We start from the raw sequence: 17,461 nt of genomic DNA on the forward strand, positions 1-17,461 counted from the left end.
CGTGATAGTCATCAGTCATGGCCTCGATGGATCCCTTAACTCTAAAGCCGAAATGCTTAAATACATAACTCTTTGGTTCAACTTCAAACACCCTGCTAATCGAATAGTCGTGTGCTCCAAAATCCAAATCAATATGTCATACCATAAACTATAACTATTTTCCATCAATTGAATTAAAACCCCAAACCATAACCTATAACTATCGACTTGACCTGCACAAACCCTAGATGAATCTTCAAAATGAAGAATTCTCACAGAGAACAAAGGAGAGAATAGAGCAGTGGGATCTATGATCGGTTTCAGGATCCAAATAAAGAAGATGTGTTGCTGAAGAGGAGCACTGAGATCGAGTGAAACAGGAAGAATAAATGGTAGATGGTGTAGATGTACGTGATTTCCTTTTGAACATCATCAAGCTTGGTTTCTTTGAGAGTTTCTATTCAACATCAATGGGGTTTCATTAAGAGCGATTCTTGGGTAATATAACGGGTTGGTGGGTTGTTGAAGGGGAATGAGGTTTCATCGAAGGTGTGTTTCAGTGTTTATGAGATCTACTAGGGATGTCGACGATGGATTTGGGGGGATAAAATCTTGAAGATGAAGTGGTATGAGTTAGGTTAGAGAGAGAGAGAGAGAGAGAGAGAGAGAGAGGGTGGATAAGTAGGCCCACTTTTATATTTAATAATAATAATAATAGTAAAAAGTGAAAGAAAAATGAAAAATAAATTCATTAAGGGTATAATAGTCTTTTTAGTTTGGACAGAAACCAAAACTGTAAGCAAACTAGCTAAAAATAACCATTAATCAAAAAAAGTCGGAATTTGGACTAAAACCCTCAAAAAAATCATATCTCAGGGACCATTTTTGCAATTTTGTCGACTATTTATAACTGCCATGCTGGAGGTACTTGGTTAATAATTAGTCAATTGCAAAGAGATAATTAAGTACATTTACGACTCACTAATGGCTCCAAAGCTCAATGATGATAATTCCCTCTTCAACTTCGTCGTGAAGGAAGGCAATGGTATCAAAGGGCTGGTGGATTCTGGGCTCACAGAGGTACCAAGTCTGTACATCCAACCACCCCACCTGCGAATAGACAAGCAACAAACAGCATCATCACCTGAAATGATGACCATTGATCTATCAGAGCTCGATGGTCCTAACCATGCTCAAGTGGCAAAGACCATCGCCCATGCTGCTGAAACTCTAGGGTTCTTTCAGGTTGTGAGCCATGGTCTACCGTTGGAGCTTCTGGAGTCGCTTAAAGCTGCAGCACATCAGTTTTTCGGGCAACCAGCTGAAAAGAAGGCAGCGTATCTTCAGGGAGTGAGCCCTACACCAGGGGTCAAGTATGGGACGAGCTTTCTTCCGGAGATAGATGAGGTTTTGCGGTGGAGAGACTTTCTAAGAATGACATACACCAATGACGCTGATGCCCTTGAGTTTTGGCCTAATGAATGCAAGTAAGAACCCACTTAATTAGTCGTAATTGTTAAAGATGAAAAGGCTACCTAATGATTTCTGTGTACTGGTAATTTTATAGAGAAGTAGCGCTGGAGTACATAAAATCTTCAACGGAGATGGTGAAAAGGCTATTACATGCACTAATCGCAGTCCTGGGTGTGAAACTTGATGATTCAAGTCTTGATACACTTATAGGTTCAAGAGCAGTCATCATGAACTTCTACCCGACCTGTCCAAATCCCGAGCTAACCGTAGGCGTAAAGAGGCACTCTGATATTGGCATGCTAACAGTGCTTCTACAAGATGACGTTGGTGGACTATACGTGAAAAAAGGTGAAATATTGTCACCAGGAAATGAAGAATGGATCGAGGTTCCACCCATCCATGGTGCTCTCGTTATCAACGTTGGCGATATGTTACAGGTTAATCTCATACTATTACTAAAATTCCGCACTCTTTGTGTATAACGGTGGCTAATTTCATAAAGGTCCGTCTTTTATTGACAGTTGCACTGTTGCAGTCAGTCGGTATTGCCTGATTTTAAACTCGTATCTAACAACTGTTGGTCTGAGCCTTGCTTGTTTCGTGATTCCATTTTAGATTTTTAGCAACGGGAAGTACAAAAGTGCAGAACACATAGTGCGAACCACAAGCACTGCATCAAGAGTGTCCGTCCCGATATTCTACGCGCCACTTCCCATGGCAAAAATAGGACCCTTGCCCGCGCTAGTGGCTCGTGATGAGGTGGCTCGATATAGGGATCTCATATTCGAAGAGTACAGCAACTATTACTTTGGGACAGCTCATGAAGATAAGAACACCCTTGATTTTGCTTCTACTTGATTCTTGTTCGGAAAACTTTCAAATCCATCTTAGTGGAGTATGTTGTGTGTAATAAACCACTTTCTATTGATGAAAGTGAAGTGTTTGAGTTTATATATATATATATATATATATATATATATATATATATATATATATATATATATATATATATATATATATATATATATATATATATATATATATATATATATATATATATATATATATATATATATATATGGAGATGAATTGTATGGTTTGGATTATATACATGGTGATCTAGGTGATGTAAAGCAAGCCAATCATATAAAAGCTTAATGAAACTCACGCTATAAAATGATAGATCATACATTTCACACGTTCATTTGAAAATTTTCACTTTCTCTCACTAAATTACTTTCCTATCATCCTATCTCTAAATAAAGTAAAAACCCTAAAACTAAAACTAGCTTTGGCCATCTCCCTACCACCAAACATTAATAATGGTTATATTTCTTTTTTAACAAACACATGTGCAGAAATAGTCAAGAGAAGACCTATTCTAAACAAAAATTCGTCTCAACTATGCTAAAGACCCGGAATACCAAGTCCAACAATGTTCACAAAGCAGGTCATAGAGGATCCGGAAAATATCGAACATCCACCGCCTCTAACTCCATAACCGTTTTAGTCGAACCATAACCTCAGCTATTACAAAATCTGTATGTGATTTTAATATCACCATGTCATTTAAGTAACTGAAATTGACAAGTGAGCTAAGGGGCCTAATAGTTTGTATGCTAATATATGTACGGGGTTGTGCGGAGTGCACGCATGTATAAGATCGAATTAGAAGCCAGTTCGACGATTAGTCGGGGGTCCAGAGGCAGCGCCCCTTTGGCTAGGTATAGGGGCAGCGCCCCTAGCGGGGTCCAAGGGGCAGAGCCCCTAGCTGGGGTCTCGCTACCAGGTCAGCAGGCGAAACTTGTACACAGTGACCTATGTGATTTTCACTCCACTCCTTCTTTGGGAAATAAAAAGTATGTAGTCACCTTTATTGATGATTGCACTTGGTTTTGCTATATGTATTTCTTACATTCTAAGGATGAAGCCTTAGATAAATTCAAAATATACAAAACCGATGTGGAATTGCATTTGGGCATTCCGGTTATAGGTCTCAGGACTGATATGGGAGGTGAATATATGGATATCATATATTTTCAATCAGTGGGTATCATTCATGAGACCACAACACCTTACATACCCCAACAAAATGTTGAACACAAAAATCGAGTTTTAAAGGAAATGGTAAACTCGATGTTATGATATTCGGGATTGAGTGAAGGATTCTAAGGAGAGGCCATGTTAACGACCTGCTATTTATTAAATAGGGTTCCAAATAAAAGGAACAAAATAGTCCCATATGAACTTTGGTTCAAGAAAAAGCCGAATTTGAGTTACTTTCGGGTTTGGGGATGTCGGATAGTTATAAAACTCACCGAGCCCAAAAAGAAAATTTTGGGAGAACATGGAATTGATTGCAGATTCATTCGATATGCTGAACATTCCAAGGCATATAGGTTTTATGTAATAGAACCTAATGATTCGGTTTCAGTTAACACTGTTATCGAATCACGGGATGCAATTTTTGATAAGATGTGGTTTTCATCGATTCAAAGGCCTAAGTATCTGACTTTTGGTGTTAATAAAAAACAAAATTCAGAAAGTCAAGATGGTGGAATCATGCAAGAACCACAAGAGCTTCGTAGAAGCAAAAGAGGTCAAATTGCGAAAAATTTCGGATCCGACTTCCAACTGTTTTTGGTGGAGGGTTCAAGAGATGAAATTAATCTTGAATACTCTTATTACTATACTATTGAAGATGATCCTAATACATATCAAGAGGCCATAGAGTCTCATGATAGTGCCTTTTGGAAGTAAGCAATTGATGATGAATTGTCATCAATTCTTGAGAATAACACATAGGTGTTGTCTGATTTGCCTCTGGGTTCTAAACCTCTTGGTTGCAAATGGATTTTCAAAAAGAAAATGAATGTTAATGGGACTATTGACAAATTTAAAGCCCGGTTAGTCATTCAAGGTTTTAGACAAAAACCCGGTATTGACTATTATTAGATTGTTGATTGCCTTGGCAAGTATCCATAATCTGGTTATTCACCAAATGGATGTGAAAACAACATTTTTAAATGGTGATATTGACGAGGAATTTTACATGAAACAACTTGAAGGTTTCATTATGCCCAGTAAAGAGCATATGGTTTGTAAACTTGTCAAATCTTTGTATAGGCTGAAACAAGCGCCTAAACAATGGCATCAAAAAATTGATGGAGTGATTTCGTCTTTTGGTTTCAAGACAAAACAATGTGACAAATGTTTTTATAGTAGATTTGATGATGCTACTAGAGCTGGAGTGATCATTTGTTTATATGTAGATAACATGTTGATTTTTGGTACCGACCAAAATCAAGTGGATGAAACAAAGAAATTGTTATCATCCAAGGTTTCCATGAAAGATTTAGGAGAGGCTGATGTAATTCTTGGAATAAGAATTAAGAGGATGAACAAAGGATTAGTAATGACTCAAAGTCATTATATTGAGAAAATTCTCAAGCGGTTTAATTTTACCGATTGTTCTCCTGCGAGTACTCCTATGGATCCAAGTGTGAAATTAATGCCAAATAATGGTGTTCCCATTTCACAACTGGAATACTCTAAGGCTATTATTAGCTTGATGTATGCTATGACAAGTACCAGACCTGATATTGCTTTTGTTGTGGGTAAGTTGAGCAGGTATACTAGTAATCCAAATGCTCAACATCGGCAAGTGATAAATAGAGTGTTTAAGTATCTCAAGGGAACTATGGATTATGGTTTGAGCTACGTAGGGAGTCCTTCGGTTTTAGAAGGTCATTCAGATGCAAGTTGGATAACTATCATGGAGGACCATTCCTCAACTTTTGGTTGGGTATTCTTGCTTGGGGGAGGTGCTATTTCTTGGGCTTCCAAGAAGCAATTTTGCATTACAAACTCGACAATGGAATCTGAGTTTGTTGCGTTAGCAGTTACTGGTAAAGAAGCAGAGTGGCTAAGGAATTTGGTCTATGAGATTCCTTTGTGGTCTATACCGATAGCACGTATTTCTATCCTTTGTAATAGTGCAGCCGCTTTGGCTAAGGCATATAGCCAAGTTTATAATGGCAAGTCTAGACACCTAGGTGTTAGACATAGTATGATTACAGAACTAATTATGAATGGTGTGATTTCGGTTGAGTTTTTGAAATCGCAACAAAATTTGGCAGATCACTTGACTAAAGGTCTGACAAGAGACTTAGTGCACAAGTCTGTAATCGGGATGGGATTAAAGTCCATTTAATTCTATAATGATGAGACACCCAATTCCATCCTAATATAATGTTAGGAGTTGAATTCAATATGGAGAGCTCATCCTTATAGATTGGAACACATGAATTATTCATCCTAGGTATGTGTTCGGTTCTGCAAGTTAGCCGAGTTGAAGTTTAACTTCTTAATAATTCCTTTGATAAATATATGTGCAGATACATGGAAAGACGTTACCTACGTGATTGTGAAGTGTAGCCGCATTAAAGAGGTTATGGACTTGACCTTGATATTTCATGAGAGGACTGGGACATACGACTTTATAATAGTGTCAAGTTGTATTTTGCTAGAAATTAAATAAACTAGTATGTATTTTAATTTATGGTATTCAAATGGGTTGATGGGTTCAATTCTTAGAACACCCTGATTCTCGAGTATTTGCAAATGTATGATACTTAGTGGAAATTCAATCGTTTCAATATTTTCATTATGTACTAGTTTGGTTTGTTTGTTAAGGTTATGTCTATTCAAGGGTTACACTAAAATTGGGGAGGATTGTTGGTGATTTTAGTGTCACCATGTCATTTAAAGGAACTGGAATTGACATGTGAACTAAGGGGCTTCATGTATATAATATGTATGCTAATATATGTACGGGGTTGTGCGGAGTGCACACATGTATAAGATCGAATTAGAAGCAGATTCGACGACTAGTCGGGGGTCCAGGGGCAGCGCCCCTGGGTCCGAGGTTTCCAAAGGGGCATCGCCCCTTTGGCGGGGTTTAGGGGCAGCGCCCCTAGCGAGGTCCAAGGGGTAGAACCCCTGGCTGGGGTCCCACTGACTTGCTTCCAAAGCAACTAATGACGTCCCAACCCTAATGAAACCCTAATCTCGTATAATATATAAATGATTCTTCCTCTTCAAAAGAAGGTGATGAATTTTAGCTCTCTTTTTCATCAATCTCTCACAAAATCTCTCTAGCAAACTGGCTTACGATTTCTATGCCTAGAATTGTAAGTGCTCACTTGGATTATCCTAAGCTGAATTTCTTGCAACCTAGGCATAGGGTAGAAATATCAGTTCGGAAAGTGTTCTCACGATCCAAGTTGGTATCCAGATCTCCACTACAAACCCTAATATTTCTTACAAAATCTTCACTCTCATCTATTCCTTTCTTTTCTAAACGGATAGACACTGTTACTAAACATCACCGCCACGACTAGCTAAACCACCACCCTTTAGAGCCGCCTCAACCGCCATTCTTTTGTCGACAACCACCTACATCTTCTTCCCTAAGTTTTTAGTAACCCGCTCTTCCATATTTGAGTAACCACCATTCTTTTGATGAAGGAAAGAGTCAAATGCCAGATTTGAGTTAGATCTAAGTTTTTAGTAACCTATTTTTTCATATTTGAGAAATAAAAAATGAAGAAATAAGAAACAGGAAGATAGTGGGCAAGAGATGAAAAATTGTTCTAAGCTTTGTTTTATGACATTTCTTTTTCTGATGTGAGATGTGAAATATGATTTTGTTATTGTTTTCGGGTTTTTAAGGTTATCAACAAGATCTTCTTTATGTGTGTATATAATGAATCTGATGGTTTAGATTTATCATCCATGTGTATGTGTTATGTTTGTATTAATATATGATAGGTGTTATGTTTTATTGTGTTTAATTAACTGTTAATTAATGACTAAAGGTTCATGCAGGTAATACCATTTTATTGAAATTTAATACTAAAAACTAAATGTGCTTAGTTTTTTTGTTTCTTTCATGATTTTTGATAGTTTGGATAAAATTCTTGTGCTTTGACTTGTAGTTATATCGGTGTTTTATTTGCTTTTTTTTTACCAAATTTTAAATTATATATTTTTGTTAACTAAATGTTATATTATTGATTATTCAATCATTGTATGGATTTATTCTATTATAGATAAATCATGTCTCATGTAACATTTAAATAATGTTTTTTTTTTTTTTTTTTTTTTTTTTTTTCTCTCTCTCGAACTTAAGGGTTTTAACTTCCTATATCTTAAATTATTAGTAAGGGTGAAAATGTAGTTTTTTGTTTTCAATAAAGACAAAAACTGAAAATAATTTATAATATAACTGATCGAAAATGTAAGTTTAATGTTTGAAAATACATACCATAGAAATTGAATTACCTAAGTAATTATAAACCCCAGTAAACTTTCACAATTGATGCTTTTAGGAATTGATAAGATACATGCAGTAATTGTTGTAAACGTGAAGTTAAATGACAATTTTCGTTGGGTTTTTTTTTTTTTTTTTTTTTTTTTTTTTTTTTTTTTTTTTTTTTTTAATGAAAAATGGTATGTTGATATGTCTTTTTTAAATTGTGAAAGATTCTATGATCATGAATTATTTTTGCCAAATAAAATTTATCAGGATTATCACTATTAGTTAGATATAACAAGAGTTCTTTTTATAGAATTTAAAAAGATATTAAAAAATCTTTTACGAGTTATTATGGATCAAAATGCTAGAACTTTTTAAAATTAAAGTCTATTATGTAGCATTGCTATTTAAATAAGTAGCCTAGACGAAAAGTTAACATAATTGGGAAAATGACTCTTGAGTGTAACTAACTATTGCGTTTGTTTTTATTTAGTCACTTTTCTTTTTTGTACTCAATATACCATTGAGCTTGTTGTTTGTGTTCACCATAACTCTTTTGACTGGCTTTTGACCTGTGATAGTCGGTCAAAGGGTTATGGTGAGCACAAACAATAAGTTTGATGGTATATTGAGTACAAAAAGGAAATGTACCAAATAAGAACAAACTCAATAGTTGGTTACCCTCCTGAGTCATTTTTACCGAAAAGTTAAATGAATTTAAAGTTACAAAATTATCAAAGACTGCAACCTTCTTTGGCCATAACGTATATGAAGAGCGTTTCGGAGGTGTAACTTCGTTAAAACGTGGTCTATGTTATGCTTACTGTGGTTAGCTGTCAACACCTCTCTACGTAAGGATATGACTGTGTATGAGAGGTATATTTATCAACATAAACATTTACCTTAAGGTATATTATGGTGATATGTCTGCAAAATCTACATGATATTGTACATATTGATGTTGTATCTTATTCCATGAATTCACTCTTAAAGTTAAATAAACGTAAAAGTCACAACACTTGTGATTCCACTGGTTGTAGACTTATCTAGAATCGATGATACGATAAATCATTTAAATGTAGTCATGAAATACACATGCTTAGTCATGATTACCCTACTAAATATTCAAGTGCATTACAAAGTTGTACATGTATGAATAATGTTCTTTCGTGGGTTATGTTTTGAAGAGAGTCAAAAATGAATCTCGTAAAGTCATTAATATCAACAGAATATGACGTAGGATTTGTTGTAAATGAGTAAATGGAAAATAAATTAGGAGGGTAACTAACTGTTGCATTTGTTCTCATTTGGTCATTTTTTTGTACTCAATTTACCATCGAATTTGTTGTTTGTGTTCACCATAACCCTTTGATCGGCTATTACACGTCACAAGCCGGTCAAAAGGGTTATGGTGAACACAAACAACAAGTTCGATTGTATTAAATACAAAAAAGGAAAGAGACCAAATGAGAATAAACACAACAGTTAGTTACCCTCAAAAATCATTTTCCCAACATAATTTCCTTCCTACCCCAACTATTCAACACGTGACATAATTTAACCTCTAATCCATATTTTAAGCATTTCATTTATTAATTTTATTTTGATATAAGTTTATAGTTATATATATATATATATATATATATATATATATATATATATATATATATATATATATATATATATATATATATTATAAATATTTTTAAATGGGATTACGACACAACAATTAATAATTTAATTATTCTTTTCTATTATACAAATAAAATATTTTTCTAAATTTATCCTAAATATATTTTTATATAAACTAGAAAATCAAGTTAAATTAAAATTTTACGATTAAAAATGAAACTATTCGTTATAAATTTTTTATCCAAATCGACGAAAGCTAGATATGTGAGATGAAGAGAGGAACATCAAATCCAAAAAAGTGGAACTGAACGGCAAAGTTGATCTAAAAAAACTTGAATTTGAACTGAATAAGAAAACGAGAAATATAGATAGACCAAACTGGTCAAGAAGGAATCCATATCGAAAATAAAAGACTAGTAAAAATAAGAACGATACAAAAAATGAGTGACACTCAAAATATATCGAAACAAACATTTCAACAACTAGGAAAAACTAAGTAATCACCAAATGCACTATTCGTCACCGGCTGCATCGCGCGGGTACACTTATATATATATATATATATATATATATATATATATATATATATATATATATATATATATATATATATATATATATATATATATATATATATATATATATATATATATATGGAAATGATCAAATGAGAACACCTAAAAGGTTGAGAACGCGAGAACAAGTATATGCATTTGTGATTCCATGTATTCATTTTTGGAGAAATGATAAATTTTTACGCGCAATCAACATAAATATGCTTTTTCTCTTCGGTTGGAATTAAAGGCGTAAAAATTTATAATTCCTCCACAAATGAGTAAATGGAATCATAAATAAATATACTTTGTTCTCGCGTTCTCAACCTTTTTTGTATTCTCATTTGATCCTACTCCTATATATATATATATATATATATATATATATATATATATATATATATATATATATATATATATATATATATATATATATATATATATATATAACTTCAAATGAGAACCCCTAAAGGTTAAGAACCATCTAAGAACCCTTTTTTTAAGGGTATTTTTGTCAATTTTCATTTTACATTATAAACATATAAAGTACAAACTAAAAATCAATTATCATCACAAATTATTCATATTTAAACACTCACATCTCTTTCTCTATCACTCACTCTCTCACTTACTCTTTCTTTCTCTCTCTCTCTCTCTCTCTCTCTCTCTCTCTTACCCTTGTCGCCTCTTCCCGCTAGTGCCATCGCCGACACCACTGTCACCTGGTGAATTTCTCTGACGGCAGACCACAATTTTCTGATCTAGTAGTGTCGCTTTCAGATCTGGAATCGACGCCTTCAGATCTAGACCAACCGCCTTTAGATCTAGAACCATCGCCTTTATATCTGCAACCAACACTTCTAGATCTACGTCGATGTCACTCTAATATGATCAGATATGTTGTTTTTTGGTGTGATTTCTTCTGATCTAATAACGTCACCATTCATAGTCGACGATAGCTACACATGAATGGACGTCGCCGCCAGTCGCACAACGTCCCCCAGATCTGGAACCATCACTAAAAACGACCTCATGAAGCTGTTTCAGCTTCAGATATATCGTTAACCGCCTCAGCACCTCCCCTGCTTTCTCGTACCACTGGTGAACCACCACCATCGGATGTACAAGCTTCTACCGGTTCCTGATCTTCAATTTCTGCCTCAGATCTATGATATTTGTCTCTAAATCTACAATTTTCTATTGTAGATCTATAAACTTTTATTTAGGATCCACCTTTCCCTTCAGATCTATTTTGTCACCACCTTCATCCAGACATGTGGTTTATGCTTCGTCAAGTTTTTCTGGCACCCGAATTCATCAGAGCAAATCTGTAGCCAAAAAAGTGTTGTTGTGATCAGATCTAGAAATGAAAAAAAATCGCTTTCTCTGGTAACTGGTGGTTGTTCCACTGCCTTCTGATGTGAATATACTGTATTAAGTTGTGAATTGTGTACAAATCATTTCTGATGTACAAATCATTTCATGGTAGCTATTGGTGATTCAACCACCACATTAGATCTATTCCACCATCATTGACTTCTCACCTCAGAGCACCAAAAAAATATCAACAACCATCAACTTTTTAGATTTGAATTCAAAGACACTGATTTATCAGATCTGGTTAGATCTGATGTGTTTGGTGCAACTTCAGGTATATATCTGGTGTATACGAAGCATTTTATGTTGTCCACCGGTGGTTCTAGAACCTTGGATAGTCGGAAATTACAATGAATTTTTTATATTAAGCTGAGAATATGGTTGTGAACATATATTTTTTGTGTACTAAACTATGAATGTTTTATATTAATTGTGATTTTTTGTTTATTAAATGTGAATTTACTGTCTTAAACTGTGAATTTGCTATGAATTTTATGTTTGATTCTAAAATATAAGATGAAAGAAACAATATACACAAATATAGTCTTCCCTAATTTTAAATAAAATACATAAAATTTAAACTATAAATATTATGTAAGATATTAAAAAAAACACTAGCCTAATATCAAGGTATAAATATAAGTTTTAAGTTAAGAATATGACTGTGAATGTATAGTTTTTATGTAGTAAATAGTGCATTTATTTTATTAAATGTGAATTGATTGTATTTAAGCTGCAAATTGATTGTATTAAGATGTGAGTTGATTATATTAAGCTTTGAATTTTTATTTTTATTTTTATGATTTTTATTTTGCTTCTAAGCAATGAGATGAAATAAACATTTTACGCATATATGATTTTCTCTAATTTTTTTAATAAAGTACATAATATTTAAACAATGAATATTGTGTAAATTAAACTTTGAAAAAAAAACATTAGCCTCTATATATGAATATATAAATATAAGTTTCAGTTGAGAATATGGATGTGAAATAAATTTTTTTGTTTAATAAACTGTAAATTTATTATATTAAGCTATAAATTTCGTATATTAAACTGTGATCTGACTGTATTTGTAACATCCCTGATTTCACGGTTAGAAAAGACTAATTTGTTTATGCTTTATTTGAAAATCAGAGTACACTTTTGAAGAAACATGTTGCATAATTTGTTCTAAAAAATATGATAAGTAAATTATCAAACATTCCCGAAGGAATGAGTTTTCATTATATTAAAAACAATGGGATGTCATTATCCATACAGTACATAAGTATAAACAAAAATAATATAGGCCTTACAACATTTATTATTCTAATGGTCTATAATCCATAGATCTCTCATCAGATTAACACTCCCGCGCTTTTTTACCACTACCTGTAATGTAAGAAACTAAGTGGGTCAGGCTTAGGAGCCTGATGAGCACATAGGGTTTTCAACCCACAATAATTAAATTTATTAATTTCATCAATCAATCAACCCGGTTATTCGTTTCCGTTATCCTCACTTTTTGTCCATAAAGCATCTAAATTAAGGGACCTAGCCTAAGGATTTTTCATCGGGGCGACAACACTGCGTAGGGGATTCCTCAACAATATATGTCAAAAGCACAACCATGAAGGGGATGGAGGACACCTGGTGAACACATAGTTCAAAACACATACATGTTGCGAGCCTGACAACGTTCCACTAATCTGTCTTGAATACTGTGGTCGTCATCTATACTCCGCTAGATGACTGAATCATCTTAAACATCGATGTCTTTCATCATTTATTTCATCATCTATATCATCTACCCATCTTTAACCATCATATTTATTGGTACAAAATACATATAAAGTTTAAATCGAATAAAACATGTATATTTTATTCATCCAACATATATATCAAGAACACAGATTATATGCACACATAGCACGTAATTTTTATTAAATACTTCATATCTATGTGTAAGATGAAAGTAACTATGCACTCACCTGATGTAACGGGTGTATATCTCACTTCCCAGTAGTTCTCAATGTGATTCATCAATCTAAATGGTTAAAAATTAAATCTAATGTTACCAACCTAATAATCATAAGCTATAATATAACTAATAATATATGTTGTATATATTGTTTTTTTAAATTAGCTTAGTCAATATTCAGTTACTTGAAATAAGGATTTACGCCTTTCTATTACCTTTCTATTAGGCAAATTCTATGCTTCTCTATTTGTATATATTGAGAACAATGAGAATGAAATCTTTGAGGAAAATGTTTTATTATGGTATCAGAGCGACTAGGGCAAAATCTCGTTCCATTTCCTTCTCTTATCTTCCGCAAAGCGCCCTAGCTGTCTTTTTCATCTTCTTCTTCTCTATCTTGCTGCCATGTCTGGTAACAAGAACTCTTTTCATCCGGCTCTTGCGGTGTCTAACATCCGCAACCACATCTCCATCACTCTTGAAATGGAGAATGTTCAATATTCAACATGGGCAGAACTCTTTAAAATTACTGCACGATCTCATAAGGTTCTTCATCATATCATTCCTCCTACCAACATGAAGGCCCCAACTACTGCAGAAGAAAAGGAACTATGGTCGACCCTTGATGCAACGGTTCTTTCATGGATATATGCTACGATCTCTAATGATCTATTGCACACCATCATCGAACCTGATGCTACGACCATGGAAGCTTGGAATAGGCTATGTGACATTTTCCAAGACAACAAGAACTCCTATGTGGTAACTCTAGAAGTCGAGTTCTCCAACACTAGAATGGAGAATTTTCCTAATGTTTCGGCTTATTGCCAATGACTCAAGTCAATTGCCGATCAATTGAAGAATGTTGGTGCACCGGTGTCGGAAAGTCGTCTAGTTATTCAATTGGTTTCAGGACTAACCAGAGCATACATGGGTGTCAACACTTTGATCCGAAAAAGTGATCCATTGCCTCTCTTCTATCAGGCCAGATCTATGCTAAATCTTGAAGAGGCTGGTTTTGCTAAGGAGGCTGCAACAGGATCTGATTCTGCCATGATTGCCTCATCTCAATCTGAAGACTCTTTTGTTACCAAGTCAAAATCGGAAAACACACAAAACCGGAGGAAACAAACTGGAAATCGAAAATCATCCAAGAAATCTGGCAGCAATAGTGGAGGTCGGGGTCAAAGTAGTAATGGTGGCCGCCGGTTTCCTCAGTAACACCAACAAAGCTTTGTTCCTTGGAGTCCACAGCAACAATGGGGGTACAATCTGTGGGGTTGGTTTCCTCAGTGGGCTTCCCCACCTTGCCCATATCCAACACAAGGATGGGCTCATGGGCTAACACCTAGTAAACGACAACAAAATGGTATTCTTGGGCCACGTCCACAGCACCACCATCAGGCCTTTATGACTTCACAAAATGACCAGTCATCATCATATGCTCCAACAAATATTGAAGCAGCCATGCACACGATGTCTATTAATCCACCTTATTCAACTTGGTTCATGGACACTGGTGCTATGTCACACATGACATCTTCCAATGGTAATTTCTCTTCTTATTTTAATTTGAGCAATCATCATAATGGCATTGTTGATGGAAATGGTCATACCATTCCAATCTGTGGTTATGGACACACTTCATTACCATCTACTAACCCCCTTTATCTCTAAAAAAATGTTCTCCGTGCTCCCGGACTTATTAAAAATCTTATTTCGGTTCGGAAGTTTACGAATGATAATTTTGTTAGTGTTGAATTTGATCCGTTTGGGTTTTTTGTGAAGGATTTTCAGATAGGGGGGCAAATAATGAGATGTGACACCCGGGGTGATCTTTATCCTATTTCTACTTCAACAAACAATCCAACTCAAACTTTCGCCTTTACAACCGGCTCTTCTTCTCTTTGGCATGATTGTCTAGGTTACCCGGGTTCTCAAGTTATGGATATTCTTACGCACAATAAAAGCATTGATAGTAATCATCTATCTACTTCTAGAATTTGTCGTTCATGTGTTCTTGGTAAACATATTAAGTTACCTTTTGTTTCTTCGAATTCGAATACTACTATGCCTTTTGATATTATTCATAGTGATCTTTGGACGTCTCCCACCTTGAGTTTTATGGGGCATAAATATTATGTTTTGTTCTTAGACGATTATTCGAATTTTTATGGATTTTTCCATTAGCCAAAAAATCTGATGTCTTTGACATATTCTTAAGATTTAAAGCTCACATTTTCACCCAATTTGAACGCACTATTAAAAACATACAATGTGATAATGGGAGAGATTTTGATAATGGTTAATTTAGGGATTATTGTAAAGCTCATGGCATGTCGTTACGTCTTTCTTGCCCTTATACCTCTTCTCAAAATGGTAAAGCGGAAAGAAAAATACGTTCCATCAATAATGTCACCCATACTCTTTTAACTCATGCCGCGCTTCATCCTTCTTTTTGGCACCACAGTTTGCAAATGGCGACTTACCTTCTAAATATTCTTCCAACTAAGCTTTTGGGCAATGTGGCACCTCTTCAAATATTATACCAAAGGGTGCCTTCATATTCTCACATTCGAGTTTTTGGATGTTTGTGTTATCCTCTAATCCCATCTACCACTATAAATAAATAACCAAGATCCACTCCATACGTATTTTTGGGTTATCCTTCAAATCATCGTGGATATAAATGTTACGATATGTCTTCAAATAAAATTATTATTTGTCGACATGTTTTATTTGATGAGAATGTGTTTTCATTTGCAAAAGTGAATACTACTTCTTCTTCCACGTATGATTTTTTATGTGATGATATTTCACCATATACAATACATCACATGCAAAACCTCGCTGCTTCTAATCAACCACAAATAACAACAAAATTCAGCCCACCAAGATTCTCATTCCTCACCATCCAATCAAAATACCCCATCTTCACAATTAAATCATGACCCACTTCCAACAAGTCCACCTGTTTCACCTACTCCTAATACATCATCTCATATAATAAACAATCCTTCTTTTCCCACTCCACGTCCTACAATGGTTACAAGAAGCCAAATGGGTGTTTTTAAGCCAAACAAAAAATATCATAATCACGCTTTGGCTGCCACTGTGTCTCGTTCACCCTTACCCCGTAACCCAGTTGCAGTCCTTCATGATCCGAATTGGTATAAGCGATTTGTAGATTATGTTCTTTCTCTTGGTTTCACTAATAACAAATGTGATAACTCTTTATTTATCTATCACAACGGCTCTAACATGCCTTATATCTTATTATACGTGGATGACATTATTCTCACGGCTTCGTCTGATGGTCTCCAGTTATCTATCATGGCTTTTCTTAGCTCGGAGTTTGCCATGAAAGATCTTGGGCCTTTAAATTACTTTCTTGGCATTTCTGTATCTCGGCATAAGGAGGGTATGTTTCTTTCACAATGCAAGTATGCCGAGCAAATAATTGAGCGGGCAGGCATGTCTTCTTGCAAGCCTTCTCTTACACCCGTTGACACAAAACAAAAAGTTAGTGCTACTTCAAGTACTCGTTTTGAGGATCCTACGTTATATAGAAGTCTTGCCGAAGCACTACAATATCTTACGTTCACCCATCCTGATATATATGCGGTTCAACAAGTGTGTTTACATATGCATGATCCGAGAGTTGATCATATGCAAGCTCTCAAGCGCATAATCCGGTATATCAAAGGCACTATAAATCACGGTCTCCATCTTTTTGCATCTTCGGTTTCATCTCTAGTTTCTTATACGGATGCAGATTGGGGTGGGTGTCCGGTTACACGACGGTCTACGTCCGGATATTGTGTATTTTTCGGTGATAATTTAGTGTCATGGTCATCTAAGCGACAACCTACTCTTTCACGATCGAGTGCCGAAGCCGAATATAGGGGTGTTGCTAATGTCGTATCAGAATCATGTTGGTTACGCAATTTGTTGTTGGAATTGCGTTGTCCAATTAAACATGTTACATTTGTTTATTATGACAATGGGAGTGCAATCTATTTATCGGGAAATCTGGTACAACATCAACGTACTAAACGTATTGAGATGGATATTCAAAAGTTGCTCTTGGTCAAGTTCGTGTTCGTCATGTACCTTCCCGATATCAAATTGCGGATATCTTTACCAAGGGGCTTCCGTGTGTTT

At 34.9% G+C, this 17,461-nt stretch overlaps 1 pseudogene; it reads left to right on the top strand.

Annotated features, from left to right (window-relative positions):
* Positions 1-963: 963 nt before the first annotated feature.
* On the top strand, positions 964-2,310 carry LOC145006687 (scopoletin 8-hydroxylase pseudogene; annotated as a pseudogene).
* The last annotated feature ends 15,151 nt before the right edge of the window (positions 2,311-17,461 follow it).

Source organism: Lactuca saligna, chromosome 7 (genome assembly GCF_052625555.1).
Source record: "Lactuca saligna cultivar CGN05327 chromosome 7, ASM5262555v1, whole genome shotgun sequence".
Classification (NCBI taxonomy): Eukaryota; Viridiplantae; Streptophyta; class Magnoliopsida; order Asterales; family Asteraceae; genus Lactuca; species Lactuca saligna.